Genomic DNA, 22,866 nt, shown 5'->3' with positions numbered 1-22,866 from the left:
GAGTTCAAAATACGATTTTTAATACAAAATATTAAAATAAGTTCGTAATATAATGGGAAACTTTTTTTAACTTGAGTTTTGTATGAATATGAAGATAATTATATCAAATAACATTATATTGTTATATTACTATAATTCTCATTAAGGAAATATTATTAAAACCTTACAACCAAGCTTCCAGTTTTATCGTTATAATGGAAGTAATCGTTTTTAGCATAGATTTAAAATGGACCCTTTCGCATACATTTTTGTATGCACACTGTATTCACTTTTGTACATTTTATACCGTGTACACACTGTATAAAGTACTATATAGGTTCTAAAAATATACATAAAATGTGTTCAAATCCCGTATAGAAATTGTGTAAAAAACATATTTCGCCATATCACCTGAAAGGCACCCTCAAGGCGCCTTTTGGAGGCAGTTTCTTAAGTGGGATATTAATCCAAGAAAATGTATTTTTAAATCTAAGCAATTCTCATCCCTGCTTGAGGGTGATCTCATGACTGAGTTTTCTGACCAGAAAATATTTCCACCTTGACATGGCAATGGAAAATCAATATGAGTAGCTTGACATAGGCAAGGAAAAGTCAAGCTTGACGTAAGCTTACATGCTATGTGGGTAGTAGCAGGTTTGATATGGCAAGTTTGCTGTAGGTGTGATACGGCAAGTTTGATATGGCAAGTTTGCTGCAGGTGTGATATGGCAAGTTTGATATGGCAAGTTTGCTGCAGGTTTGATATGGCAAGTTTGCAGCAAGTTTGATATGGCAAGTCTGCAGCAGGAATGATATGACAAATCTGCTAAAGGTGCAATATGGCATGTATTCTGCAGGTGTAATGTACTATTCTACAGCTTGTATGTGTTCACATAACTTGTAAGCTTTATTCAAGCTTGTACATAACTTTTTGAATGCTATGTACATAGCTTTCAAGCCAGAATAGGTTTGTCACGGCAAGTTTGCTGCAAACTTGCCACGACAAGGTTTGCCGTGACAAGCCAATGACAAGCCTATGACAAGTTTGCTGCAAGCTTGCATGCTATCTGGGATTCCTTCAATATAAAATCTAATTCCATTTGTACATCTTTATTGCATTGCATTTGGGCACTGCTAATAACCATAATTAAATTGTTTACTCTTTAATGCCATGACTTATTGTAGATTCAATGATGCTATACTTAAAAATACATTAATATTAGCAATTTTTTCAAATAAAATGTTGTCTAACACATTTTTTTAAATGTTCTATGTGGTGTCAGGAGCACCCCACTTGAGTAATCTCGATCGGGAATCTCGCGTGAGTAACGCCAGGTTATTAACGTTATAATGAGCTAAAACTAAAACCAGACAGAACTGCCTGTGATAACTCAAAGAATATAGAATTCAAGATATTTGTTTCATTCAATTCAAACATCAAATTTGCAGGTTATATTTGCAAATATTAATCAATTCATGTATTTTGTTGAATGCTGAACATTTTTCACTGCTCTATCGAGAATTGTAAAGGTCCTTTCATGACATTTAATATTATTCATTAAAAACTTTAATGTTCCATTAAGTTTTGATCTCTAATTGAATTGCTTTTTTGTAAATTTTGCACGTAATACTTTGATGCTGTCACTAAGCATTATACTTTGCCCTTCGTGGCAAGTGATTCATCAAATACAAGATTTAGTTACTTTTTCTATTGCTATAATCTGTAGAGCCCACAAATACAAACATTTTTCTAAATTTTTCATTCTCGATGATATGAACTTGAAACTATTAACCCGGCGGTAGTCGCGCCCATTTTCCGAACACAAACGGTCGCGTGGGGTGTCTCTGACACCCCAAAAGATTTTCTTTAATTTCTTTCATATAGTATATATTATTTACAAATTTCACATCTCGACGTATCATTTGTTTTTTTAGAAATGGCTATACTATATATTTAAAACCATAAATTCAACTTTTATTTTTTTAAGAAAACATTTTTGAATACCCTATTTTCCAGTAGGCAGTCCCAGTTCCTCCGGAAAAATTGCCAATTTCTTTTTTGTTTCAGCCAAATAACACAGTTGAAATGTTGAGATATAAATACACGGCATATACTTTTATAAACATCAATCACTGTATCTCATCATATTTTCAGCGTCGACATCTATTTGCCTTACCTAAATGCTAAATTATGTACTAAATTAATTTACTTATCGATATTGAATCGATTTCCCAAAATCTATTCTTGAGGAAAAATTTACTATGATATTACGGTCACTAATAACTATTGAAATACTCCTGTTACAAATTATATACAGCATTGGAAAAGTAAACTAACAATTATGTAGTCCTCAACAGAAGCTCAATTTCGCGCTATTGAAAATTTTTATTGAATGTAAGGAATGTAGAAAATAAAGCATGTAAACTATTTATTTGCTTCTAATCACTCCTCAAATTTTCAGCAAATGTGTACCATACATTAGTTTTTAAAACAATTCACAGTATATTTTTGTTTTTATATCTGTTAGAAAAAAACACATCTTCCAACTTTTTTCTTTTTTTCTCCTCATCTTTTTCTCAGGCTCATTTTACGCATATTCCTCAATTTTTAAAGTCTCTAGAGATCGTGTTCAATATCGATCAAATTTTACTGCATGGAAAAGTTAACAATCGAGTTGTCTCACGAAAAAACTTCTTTGCAATGAGATAATGAATTGGAATACCTAGGTATAACATATTCACTGATGTCAGCAGTGTTTGGCAAATGAAAGAAAATGGCCATGGACCATCTCCTGATGTTTCTGTTTGCATGATAGGTGCTGCCTATTTTGTCTAATATGGCTAGACCTCCTTCAGTCCAGTTATAAAAGGTCAATATTTCCGGTTTTCTTTTATTATCTGTTCGTCTTGGATTCATTGATAGAAATAGCTGCGTGAATTGTTGGCGAAAGAATTACATTCTTTGACCATTTTACGACGCAGGAAACTAGAGCTTTTTTCTTCCTAAACCAAAATAAGCTGCTATTTTCTTCTCTTTTACATATATGACTTTCAGCGCTAAATCTCTCTTATTGTTACGCACTGTTCCCGCAACCGTCGAATTATTGCTTAGAATTTCATCTGCTTGCGGAATATTATTGAACCAGTAGTTCCTCCCGTTTCTGTTTACAAAAGAAAACATTCGCTTTAACTCCTCTTTTGGACTGCTATCTACAGAAAATGGACCCTCTGATTGCCACCTGGAATAGGTACATCTTCAAATACAATCGAATTTGCCAATGCAAAAATTTTGATGCTTTATTTTGCGGGGTTGCAAGGTAAATATTGCCTATATGAACATATTCTTTGAAAAGGAATCAATTGTTCATCAGCTTTTTCTCATGGCCCAATTCTATAACGTTGCCGTGTATTGCTAGCAAACATCTCAAATACATCTCTACTTTGTGCTAATTTGCCACTTCTCATTTTCTCTACTCTAACAGTCACGTTGTCGAAAAGAAAATATAAAGGGGAAAAGAGAAATATGTTATGGCTCATGGAGGAATACCATATTTCCACTCCTAATCCATTGTGGTTCCAAAACAATAAAAAATTCTGTTACTCAGTTTTATTTGCCCTGGCTAAAAGTAAAATACTATTCAGGAACACTAAGTCTTTCCTGTCTGTTACACTATCTCTTTTACGAGAATAATTTTCAGCGACTTTCTCTACCTGAATATTAGTGCAATTTACAATTTTCTCTACCATTCTTTCAATGAACATCATACGAAAACAAACCATTCGTGTTTTGAATCCGATTTATTTTGCTAATAAGTCCACTCCTCGCAGAAACACTGCTACAATTTTATGTTCTTATGTTTGGTCTTGATCCCTGCGTATTACACGTTGCAACTCCATACTTCCCAACGTTCAAAAGCTCCCTTCCCTTTTACAAAAGTTCATCCTCTCTGCACTGATGTTCAGTGTGTTATGCGCAGCTATATGACACCCATCTTCTTTTTCATCAGAATCAATCTTCTTCCCTCAAAGATTCATTCAAAAGACAAAGACTCTTTCTTTTACTTTAGAGGTAGCTGACATTTAGTATGAATTGAAAACGATGAATGTAAGTATTATAAGGCCAACCTTCAATGGTAAATTCACAAAAACATGTAAATAATGATTTTTTTGAATAACTACTGCACTAACGTAATTGAACGAAGTCTTCAAAAATCATCTCTAAAAATCGCATTTTCTACAAAAGTTGACGTCAGAAACAAATAATTCCTCATCCAACTTTTCAATCCAAAGTCAAAGTATATTAGCTTTTTCCTTTTTTTAGAAAGACTGCAGGAATCCATAGTGTACAGAATGAACGTGCTGTAAGTATTACATGATCGATTTTTCGTGGCTCACTTCGAGAAAAATCACTGTAACATTATAAAAAATTACTAACTTTCTATTTTTACAAAAATTTAGACAAAAAAATACCAATAAATAAATATTTTTGATGTAAACGTAAAAATACAACTTTCATGGCCAGTTTCAGAAAAGTAGCTATCAAATATGATGAAAATAGATGAAAAATATTCAAGGCGACTTTAAATACTAGGCGGAAAACTGTAACGAGAACGGTCGCGTGGGGTGTCTGGCGCACCCCACTCTGCATAGCTTTGACAAAAGTAATTTTTCTTAAAAACTTGCATTGATTTTATAATAATCTTTTACATGTATCCTCAGAAAGCTTAAAAAATCAGCTAGAGGAGGTTACAGGTCATTGCAGTCAAAATTACAAGAAAAAATAGCACTAATGTAATGCAGCGGTGTTTAGATTTATTAAGATACCTCACCAGTAAGTACGTCACGGAAAATAAAATTGAGGAGTTTTTTTTCCCTTTAATTTTTAAGTTCCACCAACTCGAACAACGGTCGGCCCAATCACAATGCGATAAATGATATTCCTTAAAACACCGAAATGGACAAATCTTCTCCTTCTTAGCCGATTTATAAAAATGTTCAAAAAACTTATAATTATTCCTGTGTTGAAAAACAAAAGGATCACTATACTTAAAAGAACTACTTCTAATGCACCACACATGACTTTGATAAAAAACATTCAATTTCGATACACTCACGTTAGTTAACAAGTCCTTGTCCTCCTTGGAACAATATTTTAAACAATTACGTTCAGACCGACACTTCTGAACGTCAAGTAAATAACAATTGTCAAACACAGTATTAAAATAATCCACTAAATCACTTAACAACCATAAGTCCACTGGGACACCCCACGCGACCACTGCCGGGTTAAGGCCGGGCTACATGGTACATCGACATAAACAAGTTAATATCTGCTTGCCTGAATGATTTCACAGGGCTTACAATGAAAAAAGAATAAATCACACTGAAGAAATTTCCACACAAAATTTTTCAAAATTTTTTAGGCAACATTCTGCGTCAAAAATATGACAAATATATCTGAAATCATTGAATTTGATGAGCTTTTTCAAGCACAGAGGGCATATATTGGCAGGTTGGCCACTTCCAAAGGCAACCTACGAAAGGAATTAAAACATATGCATGAGATTTCAGACTTGTCGTGGAAAGCATGCCCATAGAATGGAATAAAACAATAACTGAGGAAATCAATAAAATGTTACCCCAAACTTGCATTTAAGTCGACAAAATCTTATAACTCATCCTCTACAGTTACCTGGCTTGCTGCAATTGAAAAGAAAATGTTGTAACAATAATCATTTTTCTTCACACAAAGTCGGCACAGGGGTACCCTCGGAATGGGGAATTCTACTGAAACTGAATGATTATGTGATAAAAAAATATTCTTCGTGCAGCAAATTAAAGTTAAAGCAGTTCTTCTCTAAGCTGAATATTATTCGTAAAATTTCACTTTGAAAATTTTACATTCATCTTGCCCTCAAAATGACCCAGTGCCATGTTGGCTGAGCGTGACATCTGAGGCCAGTAAACAATAGGTTTACGTGGTGCCAGTAGACTATTTGTCCCAGTTTTAGTAAAACCTATGCATCTATGTACGTAGTTAATTTTTTTATATCTTAATTCCATCATCAGTCACGTGAAATATTTATCCTGAATAATTGACAGGTTTAAAGAGTGTATGCAAACTGGAAGATGCAGCACCATCTTAACAAATAGCACTTATTACTTTCTCATCCTCCTCATCCACGGCGATTTCCACAGTATAAGCTTATTGTTGTCACTTAATGTTCTGGTTTCTCCTAGGCCCCAACAGTGAAAAGGCTCAAAGTTATTAACACTTGAACCTAAAAAACTGCCGAAACACGGTATGTCTCTCGTATAGACCTTAGGGATGCTAAGTAAAACGGCGTAAAATATGATCTTTTGTATTTCTCCAAACTGTTAACATCATATATTCCAATATTGCACCAAGTACACATAAAAAGCAATGAGTAAATGACAGTAGTTAAATGAGACACAAACCAAGCTTTAGATTATTAGCGAATGAGATTATTGATTTAATTTATGTTACATTTCAATTTTGCGGCTTCTCAACTCATAGAAATCTTCATTGCTGGAGAAGAAATAAGTGGCCATGAATTAATCTACCTTCAGAATGTTCCCAGGATGCGTCTTTAAGAAGTCACAGTCAACCATAGTGAACTACAAGCACCGTAAAAATTTTTAAACAATTCATATATGTTTTCACACACCCTTCACATTATGAATCAGTATCGTCGTAGATGTTTGTTATCGTCGCTACTGTTTTGTTACTGCCATGGAGCGAGTCTGCTTACTCGCTGATGTCACAGGGCGTTTTTGTAGCATGAAAGAATTTGGTAATTGTTGGGAACTTAGAAGCTCTCTAGCAACAAGAATACTGAGAATCATGAATTATTTATCTTGCATATACATTTTATATGCAAAAATATTATTTTGCATACGCTAATAACTTTAACTTACTCATCTAAACTTGCAAAAATTTGCTTTTAATTTTAGGAGAGCACCCCATTCCTTTGTAAAGACAAGGAAAAATTCCCAATGGTAATACTTATGTTTTTCACTGCAATAACTCATTCAACCTGTAAACCAGTTCACTCCACAAACAAATCTCAAAGCACTCAGTGATTTAAAAATTTCTTATACATTACGTTCATTTCTATGATGTACACCAATGCAAAAAACTTGAGAATAATTAAGAAAACAGACATAAAAACTTCACATTAACATATGACCTCAAAAATAAATCAAATTTCAACAGAAAAGACAAGAAATATTTTGCACGAACTCCATACTCATTGACGGCCTCATAACTGACCAGGCTAGCAAGAATTAGTTTAGATACCAGACTTCATTTGCCTATTGCACCACTATAGGTTTACGTATGCAACAGGCTTACCATCGTAAAATGAGGTATATCTAATGATGAGTCTATTATTGAGGTGCATTGCATTATTTTAAACATAGATATTTTAAAACTTTTTTCATTCGACATTAATGAGATTTTTTACTGTTTTTCATACTAAAAGACCAAATATGAAATGTGGCCAAGTGCAAGCCATGAAGTACCTCTTGGACTTTGCTACATAAACTATCACAAATTGTTCCTTCAGCAAAGTCGTTCACCACTTATACTAAAAACTGCCCACGAAGACAGCCATTAAAATAAAATTGCAAAATATACTAGAAAAGAAGACTATCCCATTCAAGTAGTTCATTGCAATCTGTACACCAACAATTATTTGTTTCATGTACTCCTAATTAAACAAACAAAATTGATCTATAAAAAAAACCACATCCCATCAGTAAATAAACTATAAAAAATGGGGGCAAATATGATTCTAGAAATAACCTTAACTTTGAGTGTAAACCAAATAAAAAAGCTAACAATTTTCCATGTGCTCAAAATTAATAAAACAAAATGGATCAATAAAATTAAACACATCCCATTTTCTAATCCATGAGTCTAATTACAAAAAAAAACTTATATGTACAAATAATAAGCGTTTCCATAAAAGAAGACAAAAAAATAAATCACGAGATTCAAAATCATCACCTCATATTATTAACACCTGTTTACACCACACATTAACATACACAAGTTATTGAGTGAATGTATGAACGACTTTAGCAGACCAGAATGGAATGTGTTCATATGCATTGACCATATCAGAACAGGATCTATTGTCTATTCATGCATTCACACAAGTTGTGTGGTTACACGGTGCATTTTTGTTTAAATTCATGGGTTCACATATTTAGATAATAACTGGTACAGGTAAATGCATGGAGTAAACGGACCTTTCAGCAAGAACGGTAAAGAAACGACCTCTACTGATTTAAAAAGCACTACAGAGTTTAATATCCCCTGTGAGAATTATGAGGACCCCTGCATGGGAAAAACATCTAAATACATAAAAAAATAGTATTTCACAGCAAAAATATCTCTTAGAAATAACACACCTATGGGAATGAGCCCATTTTCCCGATCAATAAATGTATACCACACTTTCATTTTTGACAGCAGCAATATTATGTACACAAAATACTATAAAACAAAAAATTATTTGAATAAACATTTTTTATGCAAGCGCATATATTTTTTTACCAACATCTGACAGATGTAATTTAAACAAGTAATAAATGTATCAAATCAATCAATTACGAATCAAATATAAAAAATGCATACGTATATAATATTGTAACATGGTAATGAATAATGCACTAAATAGCCACAAATCAATTCTCTTAACTTGTTTTAAAATACTTATACCGATTTGTTGAAATGCCTCATTGGATATTTTTTGCAGCTGACCCAGCCAGCACAGAACAGGACGTTGCCCCTTAAATTACGGCAACTTTCCATCAACGATAAAGAAACGGCTGAATACGTTGCTATAAACATGACGGCAACGAGGCAGCAACGAAGGGGCAAAAATGCCGTTAAATGTCGCCAACGATAAAGCAACAGTTTCTTTTCGGTGACGTCACAGACACAAGGGACACCTACCGGCACTTTCGAGAACTAACTGGGCAGCATCGCGACTGTGGCGCCATCTAGCGGGATTTTTTGATACCACGTTGATACTGCTACCATGGCGGGGTATCCCAATAAATTCAAATAATAATTGATAGGTCTGGGTTTAATAGAGAAATCAATCATTGACAGAATTTTGAAAATAAACTTTTATTTTCGCTGCAAACATTAAAATCCATTAGATATTCAAGCAAACGGTATTAAGAGGTCACAACAGCAATGATATCAAAAGCACCTAACACACCACAGAGCTACTGATTTTGTAATCAGAGCAGCCCCACCTGGGGAAATGACAGTTGGAAAAAACAATGAGCTACAGGGTAGTTCATAACCGAAAATGGAAAGAAATAGGTCTCCATCAATACAAAACAAAATATAATGCTAACCAAAAGATAGCATGATCATTTTCAAGTGGAAATTATAGAATTACAGCAATATTTATGTTAAAGCCTCAAGCACAATAGATCCCCCACGAGGAACAGTACGAAAAATATCAATCTCACACATGACTCCAATATCAAAATAGGAGAATAAACAAATTATAGTTTTACATCATTAATTACATAGTAAGGGTTGAGGTCTTAACAGAAACTTGCATTCAATTTTTTGGAGTCTAGATTTAATTTACTTTCAAATTTTCTGTTGCAGCAGATCCTAACAGGCAGGGGAATGTTTTGTAAAGTTATATTTGACATAACATATTGAAGTCTTATTCCGAACACGGAGGCATGAAATGCAATAGCAACACCAGTGTGCACTATTTAATGTGGCCTCTCATTTTAGTGGTCAACTACTTAATTACCATGGAACACAGCCATTTCATACAAGGACATACACATTCAAGGTTGTGGTGACAGGGAACATTAGCATGTGGTAATTAGGAAATGTTATTTTTAAAGAAGTTTTCTTCATACAATGTACACATTCAGTTGTTCACTGCCATAGCAAGCACGATGCCCTATTATGAATGCCCTATTATTAAATTGCTGTGTTCTATGACAATAAGGAAGCTGATCACCACAAGCTAACACACCCTAGCGTTCCTGCAGCATTTTATGCCTCCATATATGGAATAAGACGTAAGCTTCACCACTCCATGGAGCTGTTTAAGGGTAGGGCATTCTATAGCATTTGAGCTAGGTTCACAGGAAAGAAATGAAGTAAAATTAATTTATTTCAGCTATACGAAAGGCTATTCAACCAAACTTGGACCTATTCCTAGCAGCATTTGGCATTTTGAAAAATCATAAAAAATAGGGCATTTAAGAAGGTGAAGAAACATTCCTTCTCCCTTGTCAGGCAAAAATCAAGGAGCATTAATGACATAGCTGTGTCTGTCGTAACAGTGATCAGTCGCTGACCTCACCTTATCCCACAATCATGTTATGAGACTACAAACGAAACTGCCTTTCCACACTGACAGGTTCTGAGATAGGCAAATTGAAAGAATCATGTTTCTTCGAGATCCCCTTTGAGTTGCCTTTCAGAACACTTTCTCGTTTCTTATTCCCTTTCTCTGCTCTGTATTTTGAGGCCTGGGATCATTCCCTGATGCTTCTTTTCACACTGATAGTATCAAATCAGGCTTATTTTGGCTTTTACACTCCCTGCAAGGTAATCATAATTGGATTAGATATTATGCTGAATATGAAATATGAACATATGCTGAAAAGCTCTTTTCATTCAACTGTATTCCAAGATAAGGGAAGAGTAAATCGAAAGCACCAATGATTAAAAAATACTTACCAAATGAGACATTTATAATGGAGCTAAAATGCACTTCTTGTTTTCTGAGTGTCCCTTCAAACAGAAAGACACAGCTAACTCATTCTATGTTAGGGTAGAACACTTGTTTTTGACTTTTGTTAAGCCCAGTCCTCATTTGATTGTTCTGACTGCTCTTAAACATGATGTTCGAAGATCTTTCCTTCATGAAATAAAATCTGAAAAATGAGATGACCAGATAATTAATTATCTATGGTAATTGCTGAGAACCATTGAACATAGTGGCACAGCATTTTTAATTTCTAAGTACATCCCAGAGTTATCATAAAATTAAATATCAACAAGGAGGTGATGATGGTACCATAACTTAAGTTTAAGACTCAAAGTGATAATCTATACAAAGTACCATGAGCATATTAACACTTAGGAGGCTATGAAGTCAAACAGTTGACAATGTAAATGAAATACCAACCAAATACTCCTCTTTCAGGTTCTTTCCCAGCAAACAATAGCAGTGAAGATTTCTCATGATTTGCACTGGATAAGGTCCTCCAGATCTCATTCAAACGTTTCGACAAGCAACTTACCCATCGTCTTCAGGGATTCAAGAACCAAACGATTTAGGAATCCAACCTTGGATTCCAGAATCCCTGGAGACGATTGGTGAGTTGCTTGCGGAAACATTGGAAGGAGAAATGGAGGACCTTACCTGGTGCAAATCCTGAGAAATCTTCCCCGATACCTCTGACCTCATTGGGTGCACCAAGTGCTAACAATTGGACTTCAATGATTCTTCAGAAATAAAACTCCAATTCTATAGAAAAGTTTAAGGCTCCTTCACTCCAACATTGTTTGAGGAATCTTTAAGTGCAACCTTTCCTTCTTAGGAGGCACTCATGCAACTAAAAACAGAATAGATAAGCTTTACACTTACATTTGCACATGATAAAGCACTCAAAAAAGCAAATTCTTATATGCAAACATTTACCAGGTGATGGTGGTTTCAGTATTCTGTCATCATCAGTCTCCATAGATGAAGAATTACTTACATCAGGATACTTTCAATTCTTTTTTGTCCTTTTCCTTTCCCAGTATTTTTTGATTTCAGTGACTAAAATGCCTCCATGTCTGTTCTCCGTCTTCACAAGTAGCCATCTCTGTTCAATAGCGATAGCTGCCACTACAGTCTCTGGAAGATGATTATTATAAAATGCCACCATTAGCCACACATTTCAAAGCATGAAGTCAATGTCAAAATTAACTAAAATAAAAATATTTAATACTTGGCTTAGAGAACTAGTTTAACATGTACAACCAAGTCAGTGCTCTCACACACACACACCATGAAACAACCCCTTTGAATACATTTAAAAGGCACCCTGCCCTTCAAGTCAAAGATGTTAACCCTCCCTTTAATCAAAACAAATGCTCACAAATATTGTTGCAAACTCACCAAATGGAGGCATGCAGAACTTCACGCCCAAGATACCCCATTCCTCACTGAGTCGAGAGCCATTTTATGACCTGTGACACTGAAGACCAGTTATAGCCTAGGGTAATATTCAATAATCTTATCTCCATCCAATTTTACCCATGACTATGCAAAAGCCTGCACTGTGAGGCCAGTAAATTTTTTTATGTGGAAGAAATATTAACACTTGCCAAGGCATCCTGAAAAAAGAGGAAAAAAAATCATGACTATGAGGCGTTCACTCTTCAGTTACTTAAAAACATGAGATCATAAAATTCCATTGAAAGTAAAGTTAATTATTGTATATGAAGACTAGTTAATAGTGATGCATTAAATGATTGCACACTCCAGTAATTGAGGAAATATCTCTGCGATTATGCTAAATTTTACTGCTCAACTCAATATTTCAAGAGTGTTTGGTAGGGGGTGAGTTCTCACCAACGTGCAGTACTGAACGTTGCACTCCATTGAATGAAAAACTTAAGCGTTCCATCGTGCACCCACAAACTCGCAGTATGAGCACCCACCAGACATACATCGATCCATACTATAGAAACACAACAGAACTAACTCAATGGTAATGAAAACTTAAGTGTACTGTTAATGAATTTCATAATGAACGACGGTAAACAGAGTCTAGACTTACCTTTCACGAATCCTGGCGGAATACGGTGGTTGAACCCTCGAAGAGGCTTCTAACTTGCACTGCCCTAGCCAAAGCCAAAAAAACTTGTAACCACTGAACACTTTTTCTCACTAAGAACACGATATAACAAGAGTTAAAATCACTCGCGAAAACTTAAGTTAGTGAAAATTACAAACGAAAATTCACGTCAGTGAAAATTAGGAATACAATAAGGTCAGAGTACGACGGGTGGACATGATAATCGGATATGAAGGTGAAATGAAATGAAAAGTGAAAATGGAGAAGCTGAAACCACGTTAAGTTTGACGGATGAAGTAAATGAACAATTTAAGTAAAATTAAAGTTCTTGAAAAAATCTATTTACTAAAGGTTTGGTGAACGAAAACCGTCCCTCGACCATTCAAAAAGGAGAAAAGCATCACGACGAACACAAAGCATGAATTCACATATCAACAAAGCTATGCACCAAAGTTACTATGGCTACCGGCAACGGCGGATAACGGGTTCTTCCCAAAGTGCATTTCGCATTGCGCGCACGATGGTTTCGCATGGCCTCGCTGTCGTGAGCAGACGATATGACCGAGCGTAAAATTTCATGCGAAGGAGGAAATCGTAATGGTACAGCCTTTAATTATCAATGGTATTTTAGTAATTTCACTTCGCCGATAATAAATATCCAGAGAATCGTCAACCTTCAGAGACGCTTATTATATTATCTCAATCTTTTTCCATCGCCACCGAGTGACTAGGAGACATATTAATTTATAAATCCGCAAAATAGTCGAATAAATACCACTTATCCCATAAAACACATTATGCAAAGTTAATTGCGTAAGTCGTGAAACCTTTTATTTCTAGCAGATCGTTAATTAGAGCGAATGCATTCACATAAAATAGGATATGAAGCAGCCGTCCAAACTGAGCAACTTCACGGCAACGCGTTGCCGTCATGTTGATATCATCCACGGCGCAACGTCAAAGGATAAACTGTTGCCGCTTCGTTGTCTTGGACGTTTACATAAACGTCGGCGAGTGTGCTAGCTGGGGAATTATTCTGTTGTAAAACAAAGAGGAGGTAAAAAGCAAAAGAAATACATGGAAAACATATTCCACAAAATTCTTCACGTTCATTGATTTGTGTTATGAGTTGGTCATTGGTAAATTCAAATTATTCACTTTTATGACTGAATGAATTTTAAACACTTAGTTATACCAAAATAAAAAACGACTTCGGTCGTCACCATTGAGGTACCTACCAACAGCGAGTTAATTAATGCCTCGTCAGGATTCGGAAACACTAAGCGGGAAATTGGACTTTTTACACGCTCCGTGGATCATTGGCGAGGTCCTTTCATAACAGTCAGAATTGTTAAATGACAAATTCAATGATACATTAAGTTTTGATCTCTAATAAGAAGTGCTTTTCAGTTAATTTTTCATGTAATACATTGATACAGTCACTAAGCATTAAGGCCTGTTTACACGATGCATTAACAGGTATGAGTTATTGTACGTTTTCGTGAATGATTTTTGCGGACCAGAACGGTAATGTACGAATGCATGAACCAAATTAGAACAAGTTCTATTTTCTGTGAATGCATTCGCACAAGTTGGGTGGTTACACGGTGTATTTTGGCGTTCACTCTCGCGTTCATACATTTAGACATTAACCCGTACGTGTCAATGTACCGTGCAAACAAATACATCGCCCGCCTTGGCAAGTGATTCATCAAATACATGATTAATTACATTTTCAGGTTAATGCTATAATCTGTTGAAACCACAAGTACAAACATTTGACAAAAATTTCATTCCAGTCCATATGAACTTTTAACTATTAAGGCCGGGCTACATGTTAAGTTAACACGAACAAGTTAATATCTGGTTACGTGAATGATTTCACATTATTTGAAAGTTACCCGAGGCTTCCAATGAAATAAAATAAGATGCACTCACCCTAAGGTAATTTCTACACGAAAATTTAGTCAGTTCTGCGTCCGATTCATGACAAATATTTCTGAAATCGTTGACTTCGATGAGCTTTTTCAAGCACAGTGTACATATAGTGGCATGCAGGCCATCTCCAACAGCAACCTACGAAAGGAATGAAAACATATCCGCGAGAGATTTCAGACTTGCTGTAGAAAACATGCCCATAAAACGGAATAAAACAATTACTAAGGAGATCAATAAAACCCTCACTTACTTGTAAGTCAACAAAATCGCCTAAGGCATCCTTTCCAGTTATCTGGCTCCCTGCAATTGAAAAGAATAAGTTGTAATAATAATCATTTTTCTTCATGCAAAGTCTGCACGGAGTACCCTCGAAATTCCTTTCTGAAGACTCAGAGAAATTCCCAGTGGTAATACTCATATTTTCACAGCAATAACTCATTCTATCTCTAAACCAGTTCACTCCTCAAACAAAGGATGCACACAGCACTCAGTTATTTACAAATGTCTAGTACATTACGTTCATTTCTATGACTTACACCAACGCAAAAACTTCAAAATAATAAAGGAAAATTGCATAAAAAACTCAAATTTACATTGTACCTAAAAAATAAATCGCATTTCGACAGAAAAGACAGCAAATATTTTACACGGACTCAATGCTCATTGACGGCCTAACTCCTAACCTAACTGACCAAGGTAACAAGGTTTAGTTCATACAGGGCGCACTCCCCTTCCCGAAGTTGCCCCCGCGACGCTAGCGCCAGGGCAGTAGGCACGTATGGAAGGGTACTACATGAGCTCTCTTGGAATTTGGAAGGAAATTTCGCGCATGCGCAGTAATACAAACAGGCAGTTCAAATTTGGGAGGCCGAGAAGGAGGGTGGTGGAACCGGCGTTAACGGTTGTTAACGGTCGCCGGCGGATTCAAGCAGGGAGAGCATCTCAGGAGGCCAGATATTTGTGAACAAGGTAAGTGATCCAGTGTATTGTTTCAATGTTAGGTTCGTTGAAATTCGGCCGTACTTTTCACTAAGCGTGAACCTAAAATATTGTCATTGAAATCTTTATTATTCATTATACCGTTTCAGACTATCACATTCGCCATCCGATTTGGAGCAGTTACATGGCTGCCGGGAGTATATGGGATTGACGAAAAGGCAGACAGTTTTCAAAAATGTCGTCAAGATCAAGTGAAGAATGCAATTTTTAATATCGGGCTTGATTTAGTGAAACTACTCCCCAGCTCTCACAAGAAGAAACCTTTAATATTACTCGGGCATTGGCGTGAGTATTATTCAGTGATTTGAATACATCAGTTAATTATTTAGTCTGTTTGGTTTTTAGTCTGTTTTAAAAAGTGGGAAGGCCTGCTAAATTTCCATTTGCCTTTTCTCTTAGATTCCTCATTGGATGCCGCTAGAGAGGTTATAATGAAAGAAGTCCCTTCCACCTCCAGTGGGATATATACCTTCTCTCTTGCGTGAGTATTATTCAGATATTTGAATACATATGTTTATTATTGAGTCTGTTTTGTTTTTAGTTTGTGTTAAAAAGTGGGGAAGCCTGCTAAATTACAAAATGTTTTAAAATCCATAAAATTAAATTTTTATCACACACATGCATTCAGGATTGTAATGATGAAGTAGCAATTGAACTCTGCCTCTAAATAAGACCTTTTCTCCTCATATCTATTTGATAGACAACAATGTCCCTTATTTTTATGGCAATTTCCATGCTATTTTTCCAGCTGCAAATGGAGATCTGGGAGTCGAAGCCGGGGAGACAGCTGAGCTCCTATACTTCTTCGACAGGCTTTTTGATAGCATAAATGGTGATTCCCTGAAGCCACCTGCTGGGAAGCCATTACGGTGTGCAGTGTCTCCTTCATCTCAGCATGTGCAATTTTGGGGTGAGGCTTAGAAACTCCTGCAGTCAATAGTGTTCATTCATGGGCAGAAGGAGAGTAGGACTCCCTCTTTAATTAATTGGGGTAGGACTAGGAAGTAATATTAAGGCCCTTTGGCAAACTTTACACAGCATTGGATTTAAGAACCTTACCCCAAGGAATTTAAATCCAGATCCACTTGAAAATAAGTGTGGGAGCATTCGAAGCTATGGGTTTCGATATGATGCTCGACTGGCTTCCAAGTCGTGCTTCTGCTTCCACTTTGATTTCAATTTCATTGAAAGGTTATTTGTTTTCAATATATTTCATTTTTCATAAAATAGTGGTTTTCTATTATCATTTGTATCATGAGTATATCTGTGTTTCATTTAATTTAAATTTCTAATGTAAAAAAAGTGGGTCATAGATGTAGTTCACAAGTCCTACCCCAAGTAATTGTTTCATAGGATTACGATTAGGGATGTGTCGATTCTCAATACCATTGATTCCTATACTTGGTATCGGTATCGAGAATCAATAACTTTAGGCATCGACACATTCCTTAGGATTATAAATTTTGAACATGGGTGGCCAATCTAATATCATTAATAAATCTATTTTTAGTGGTGGTACTAAATTGAACCTAAAAACTGATCAATACAGAAGAATTAACTAATTTTAAAAAAAACTTGTACAGATAATCAGTTATCTTTAAACATACACCTATTACTGGTGAAAATGATCGATAACCAATATAATTCACCATTTACTCGTGGTAATTGACGAGTACTGACGGATTTTGCCAGTATTTATAATTAAATTTTTGTAATTAAATGGCTTACAACAGTTACATTTGTCATATAGGTTGGCCATCCCTGGTTCACTTGGTGATTTATAATGTTAGGAGTTAGTATTGGTGCTGATAACACTGAAGCCTGCATGTTGTGTTTTCACAACCACTTTGTGATGCTATTGTTATAAGCCTTCCTTTGAATGCTACTTACCTTGTAAGTTTAAAGTGTTATCAAAATACCACTTTGCAAAACTGAAATCTTCTTGTATTTAAATATCCATGCTTTGATGGCTTTCATGATAAGCCTAATTCAAAAGTATTTTTTATGAATGGTAATGAGTGTTATGATGTGACTTTCCAACACTGAAACCTCCTTGTATTTAAACATCCATATGCTTTTATGGCCTTCCATAATTATAACCGACTTTAATACGTGATATTTTATGGGTGGTATTGTAATATGTAACTTTCCTAAAGAATGTTACTAACTGTTACTTGTATTTGGTGTAGAAGTCTTATTCATATTAGCGCTTAAATTCATGATGCGCTAGGATAAAACTTAGTATTGTGCTTTATGGGATGTATAATGAACTACTGTTATTCTTAAAATTTAACTCGATTTCATTGTACCGCATTTAAACTTTGCATGTGTTACGACATGATTTGGATGTTTGCTTTCATGTTTTGTGGTTTATTTCTGATATCCTGCTTGTAACTACATGATATGTGATTTTTGAGCAATAAAACAAGTACATGTTATTTTGTGTTCTCATTTTCCCTTTCGAAATACGCGGCAATTGAGGTATCCTATAAAGTAGGCATCTTGCACTACGAAAGGGGGCGGGGCTAAATCGCTCTACTGCTGATAGTTCCCTTCCGCCCACAGTGGCGCTACAAACGCTGGTCCCGTTTTTTAGTATTGAGTGTCCCATGTATGGTTTAGTTTACATACCGGACTTCATTTGCGTGTTGCACCGCTAGAGGGCTGCGCTTGCAAAAGGCCTAAAATCGAAAAATCTAATATTTCCAACAATATGTGATGCATCATTCTGGTTTATTGCATTATTTGAATAACACATATTTTTAAAAAAATTTATTCTGCATTAGAGAATTTTGAACTCTTTCTTATAAATTCTCATTTCTTTAAAGGCTGTAGATGTAATGTGACCTTGTGGACGACGATGTTGGGCTTTAAATTTCTTTTCTTGCCAGATGATTGAATAACTTTTAACTAAACATTTTTGCACTAAAATTAATCGAACATTTGATGAATTTTAAATGAAATGGTCCTTCATTTTTTTATAGAAATAAATTACTCTTCACACACACCGATGTTTGGCCTGCTCTATAGGTGTGCTGTTGGCGGATAAAATGGCAACTAAAAAACTTGGGTTCTATACTGAGGTTGATTCCATAGTCATATAATAACAAGTGAACGTTATGGATTAATCTTATCCTGGATGTTTGTCCGAAGAATTTACAGTCGTGTCATAAATTGTCGAAAATTTTCTCAATCCATGCTATTGAGTCGTGATATATCTTTCCATCGATTCATCATGTGTTGGATTTTGTGTTCCTCTCTTTGAGAATTCTAATGTATTTCATTTAACTCATCATCAAGTGAATGTAGTTTCCTTGTTAGATTTTGTGATCTATGTCAATGCTGAGTACATGATTTCTTTAACGATAAACCTGATTCAAACAGTGAATGAGATTTTGAATCGAAGACATGAGTCGCACCACCGGGATTTTCACGGAATCTTCAGATAGGAATCCGGAAATAGACCTTTGCAGACTTTGTAGGGAGGAGAAGCATGATTGTTTTACAGCATATTCACTTCGAATGTAGCGTACAATATAACTGTGAAGGATGCCCTACATGATTTAGTTGGCTTACAAGTAAGTGGCACATTAAATGTTATCGATTTTATTTAAAATGGTGCTTACTTCATTTCATGTTTTGATTCCAAACTCTATTGATGTGTAACTTGTTTATTAAAATCTCAGATTACTGTGGGAGATGGCCTGCCCACTACCATGTGTCCACTGTGTTTGAAGAAACTTACGGAATTCAGTGTTTTCAAAAAGATTTGTTTGGAATCAGACGCAGTTCTTAGAAAAAGTTGCTTCAGGGTGAGTACTTATCGTAATTTCTTATTTGAAGACTGGTGTAGTATAAGTATTGCAGAGTTAAAGGTCTGACCCTGTAACCGTACCGTAAAATCCCTGACGATTTGCTGCTAAATATTGAAGTGTCAGAGACCCAGAAATTGGTTTGTCTATGCGTTGTCAAATAAAGTCACAGTTGCACGTAAATATATTACCTTTCTTTAGCTCGGAGCCTCTTCCTTACCTTTAACTATGACCTTATGAGGCTATGGTTATGTATAACTAAAAATATCTTTGCGAAGTTTCGGAAATTGATTGTTTATTTTCAGGTCATCTTGTATGAATAGATGGTGGTTACAATGAAGGCAATATTGGCAAAGTATTAGAAATTAATTTAAGTGCGGAAAAATTAACACAGAAAACATTTTCATCAAAAATGTAAAATTAGAAAGCAAATTATAGGAACTTGGATGTGGTATATCGTATCTGTATTTGTTAAGTTTGTTTTTATTAACTATTTTCCAATACTGGAATATAATTTTTATATTTGCATCAACTTTGATTATTTAAATTACAGCATATTTGACTAGAACCATTTCTGTTAATGCCTTAATTAAAATTATTTGCATTTGTTCTTATAAAAACAGATTTTTTACACTATCATTTAGATAAACTATTTTCTTTCTTAAAATACATTGTAAAATTTGAAAGTTTTCTACAAATTTTATGGTAAGCAAGTTTAAATATGACCTTAGCATAAATAAGTTCAAAGGTTACCTGTGTTAGGAAATACATTTTAAAGGTACTGCGATGCTCATCCTTCATAACGGTCTTCAAAATCTTTGAAAAGAATATGGCATGCAGAAGCTTACTCAAGAATTCTCAGATTCTCCTACTCCATAATGGCCGACATTTCTATTTCGACGAGTTGCCCAGGTGCCCTGGGGCCTAAGTCCGTAACTTGAATTCTCCTTTCTCCGGAGACTCTGTACTCTCCCGTAGTTTTCTCCCGACTGTAGTCCGTAACTTGGCGGAGAGAACATCAGTTCCTGGCCGCTACCGGAGAAAACTCTAATTCTCGGTATCGGACAGGAACGGCAGGTAGGTATGAAAAATATTGAATCCGAAGCCGGCGATACCGTGAAGAACCAATAGAAAAGCTTTGTTTCAAATAAAAAAACGAGAGGGAAATCAAACGATTCTCACCTGTAATAAGGGCTACTCGTTCATCATTAAAGTTAAACTTTCAAATAAAAGAAATTGATGCATCGAAATTATAATTGATAGTGGATAAATCGATTTAAATCCATCGCAGATATATTTGTTCATTAGTACACACAAAAGAGTATATTATACCATTGAAAAAGGAGAGACTAATGCGTAACACCAAAGCATTTTTATGTTTTAGATGTAGGTAATCTTGTATACAAACGGCCGCTGTATTCATTGATGATATATATGGCATATTTTTTTGCACTTCGGATGCTTACTTTCATTGGTGAATGCATGATGAGTATGGAAAAACATAGCTATCAACGTCAGTATTACATGCATTTATCCTCGAAAAGCTGAAATACGCAATGTGGGAGTGGAAAAAGAAAATTGAAAAACTTTACTATGCAGAAAAGAATCGTAAAGAAAATAACGTTAAGATAAATGTGTGAATGGTACATATTTATTCTTGCAAATACCTACGTGCCAGCAATTAGTAACATATGTTACAATCTCCCAAAATGTTATAGTTTAGGAAACACAACAACCTGCCTCGCTACTTTTAAAAATTTCAAAGACTGACAGCGTAGAATAGCGAAAACATGGGGAAAATGGTTTACTAGAGGTATATATAGAGAAAACAAAGCAAAATTACCCTTACTTGTACATATTTATTGCTCATCATATCACATATAGCACTACAACGCACACATTTCTATCTTTTTAATACTTATAATCATTATATTCGGAATCAACTGTTTCAATAAATATCTTGGCTCACAATAAATATAAAACACCATTATGTAACACTAATAAAACATGATAATCGGTTTTCCAATCACTTTGCACACACTAAAAGAATTTGCACTCCTTGAAGTTCGAAAGGATTCTTTACACCTCACTTCCTACTCATCACTAACGACTTAGAATCAGATTACGTTATTTCACATTAACATTGCGAAGACAATTAAATGAATAGGTTGAAACAAATTGCTAAACCAGTTATTGTAACACCAACAAACTTCGAATTTCACTATCACTCTCACCGTAACATGACCAAAACAAAAACAAACAACAACACAACGAAATGCGTGAAATGTAAACATTGCCAAAACCTCACATCTCACAACGGGAATTGGAAATAGATGCAATACGTAATAAAATCAAACAGAACTTAGAAGCGAACAAACGAATGAAAATTAACAGGCGTTCGATGTATCCCTAAAGTAAGACTAGTTCAAATATGAAACATATCCCCTTCGCAATACATAGTTAGATACCTTTCATCGTAATGTATACAGTTGATTCGTAGCCTAAATTATATACGTGCGAAATAATTTCGTCGAAGATGTTACATTCACAACACACTTCACTCTTTACTTCATCGTCTATGTGCAATCAATTCACTAAGGGGTACACTAAGGACACAAATTTTGTTCACTTATACTAGAGGCACAATGAAAGTTCACTGCACGTAGTTTCCTTGCAAATGCAGCCATACAAAAATTTCTATTCTTGTCACAAATTACACTACATAAGTTGCCTGCCTAACTTGAAGAATGCATTTTCGTGTTCTATTTTGTCACAAATACGTAACAAACCATATTAGAATACAATTAGAACTGCAGTACGGTCCGCCATTGGTATTTTCCTCGTTTCTCCTATGGAGAAAATGAATCGCCGGGTCCCGGGCGGGTGACTCCCAAGCTCCCGTCCAGGGCGCGTCAGAGTCTCCAAATCGCGTTACGGACTTCAGTCGGGAGAAAGATACTCTCCAGGAGAGTCAGAGTCTCCGTTACTGGGAGAAAGTTTTCTCCGTTACCGTTACAGACTTCAGTTGGATGAAACTGGAGCTTCACGAGTCTCTTTTCTCCCAACTCGGGAGAAAACGAAGTTACAGACTTAGGCCCCTGATGTTGATGGACAACTCATGCATCGAAACTTCGGCTGATTGTAAGACAGAGTTGGAGAACCTGACCCAGTGGAATTCCCATGTAACTTATAACGATCTTATATACGCAGAGAAAACCTGTGATAATTCTTTTTATGATATGCATGCCTGGCAAGGTTATTGCAT

General features: G+C 35.4%; 3 long non-coding RNA genes across 18 annotated transcripts; 1 reads left to right on the top strand and 2 right to left on the bottom strand.

Annotated features, from left to right (window-relative positions):
• Nucleotides 1-9,123: 9,123 nt before the first annotated feature.
• LOC124173336 lies at nt 9,124-13,393 on the bottom strand. 15 transcript variants are annotated; one of them, XR_006868499.1, is made up of 8 exons: nt 13,301-13,393; nt 12,835-12,898; nt 12,627-12,754; nt 12,171-12,388; nt 11,706-11,906; nt 11,190-11,619; nt 10,739-10,935; nt 9,124-10,599 (listed from the first exon to the last, which is right to left on the bottom strand). It is a non-coding gene; the product is annotated as an uncharacterized LOC124173336 (long non-coding RNA). The 15 variants fall into 15 exon arrangements; XR_006868495.1 differs by having other exon boundaries at nt 12,627-12,735; nt 13,301-13,392; XR_006868497.1 differs by having other exon boundaries at nt 12,627-12,735; nt 12,835-12,893; nt 13,301-13,388.
• A 1,488-nt stretch (nt 13,394-14,881) lies between these two features.
• Nucleotides 14,882-15,482, bottom strand: LOC124173340. Of its 2 annotated transcripts, none has more exons than XR_006868506.1 (3): nt 15,391-15,482; nt 15,041-15,090; nt 14,882-14,928 (listed from the first exon to the last, which is right to left on the bottom strand). It is a non-coding gene; the product is annotated as an uncharacterized LOC124173340 (long non-coding RNA). The 2 variants fall into 2 exon arrangements; XR_006868507.1 differs by having other exon boundaries at nt 15,384-15,472.
• Nucleotides 15,483-15,509: 27 nt separating this feature from the next.
• On the top strand, nt 15,510-18,227 carry LOC124173339. The gene is made up of 4 exons (XR_006868505.1): nt 15,510-15,759; nt 15,879-16,074; nt 16,189-16,270; nt 16,538-18,227. It is a non-coding gene; the product is annotated as an uncharacterized LOC124173339 (long non-coding RNA).
• Nucleotides 18,228-22,866: the final 4,639 nt, after the last annotated feature.

Source organism: Ischnura elegans, assembly GCF_921293095.1.
Source record: "Ischnura elegans chromosome 13 unlocalized genomic scaffold, ioIscEleg1.1 SUPER_13_unloc_4, whole genome shotgun sequence".
Taxonomy (NCBI): domain Eukaryota; kingdom Metazoa; phylum Arthropoda; class Insecta; order Odonata; family Coenagrionidae; genus Ischnura; species Ischnura elegans.
This window is presented reverse-complemented; position numbering and strand designations above follow the sequence as displayed.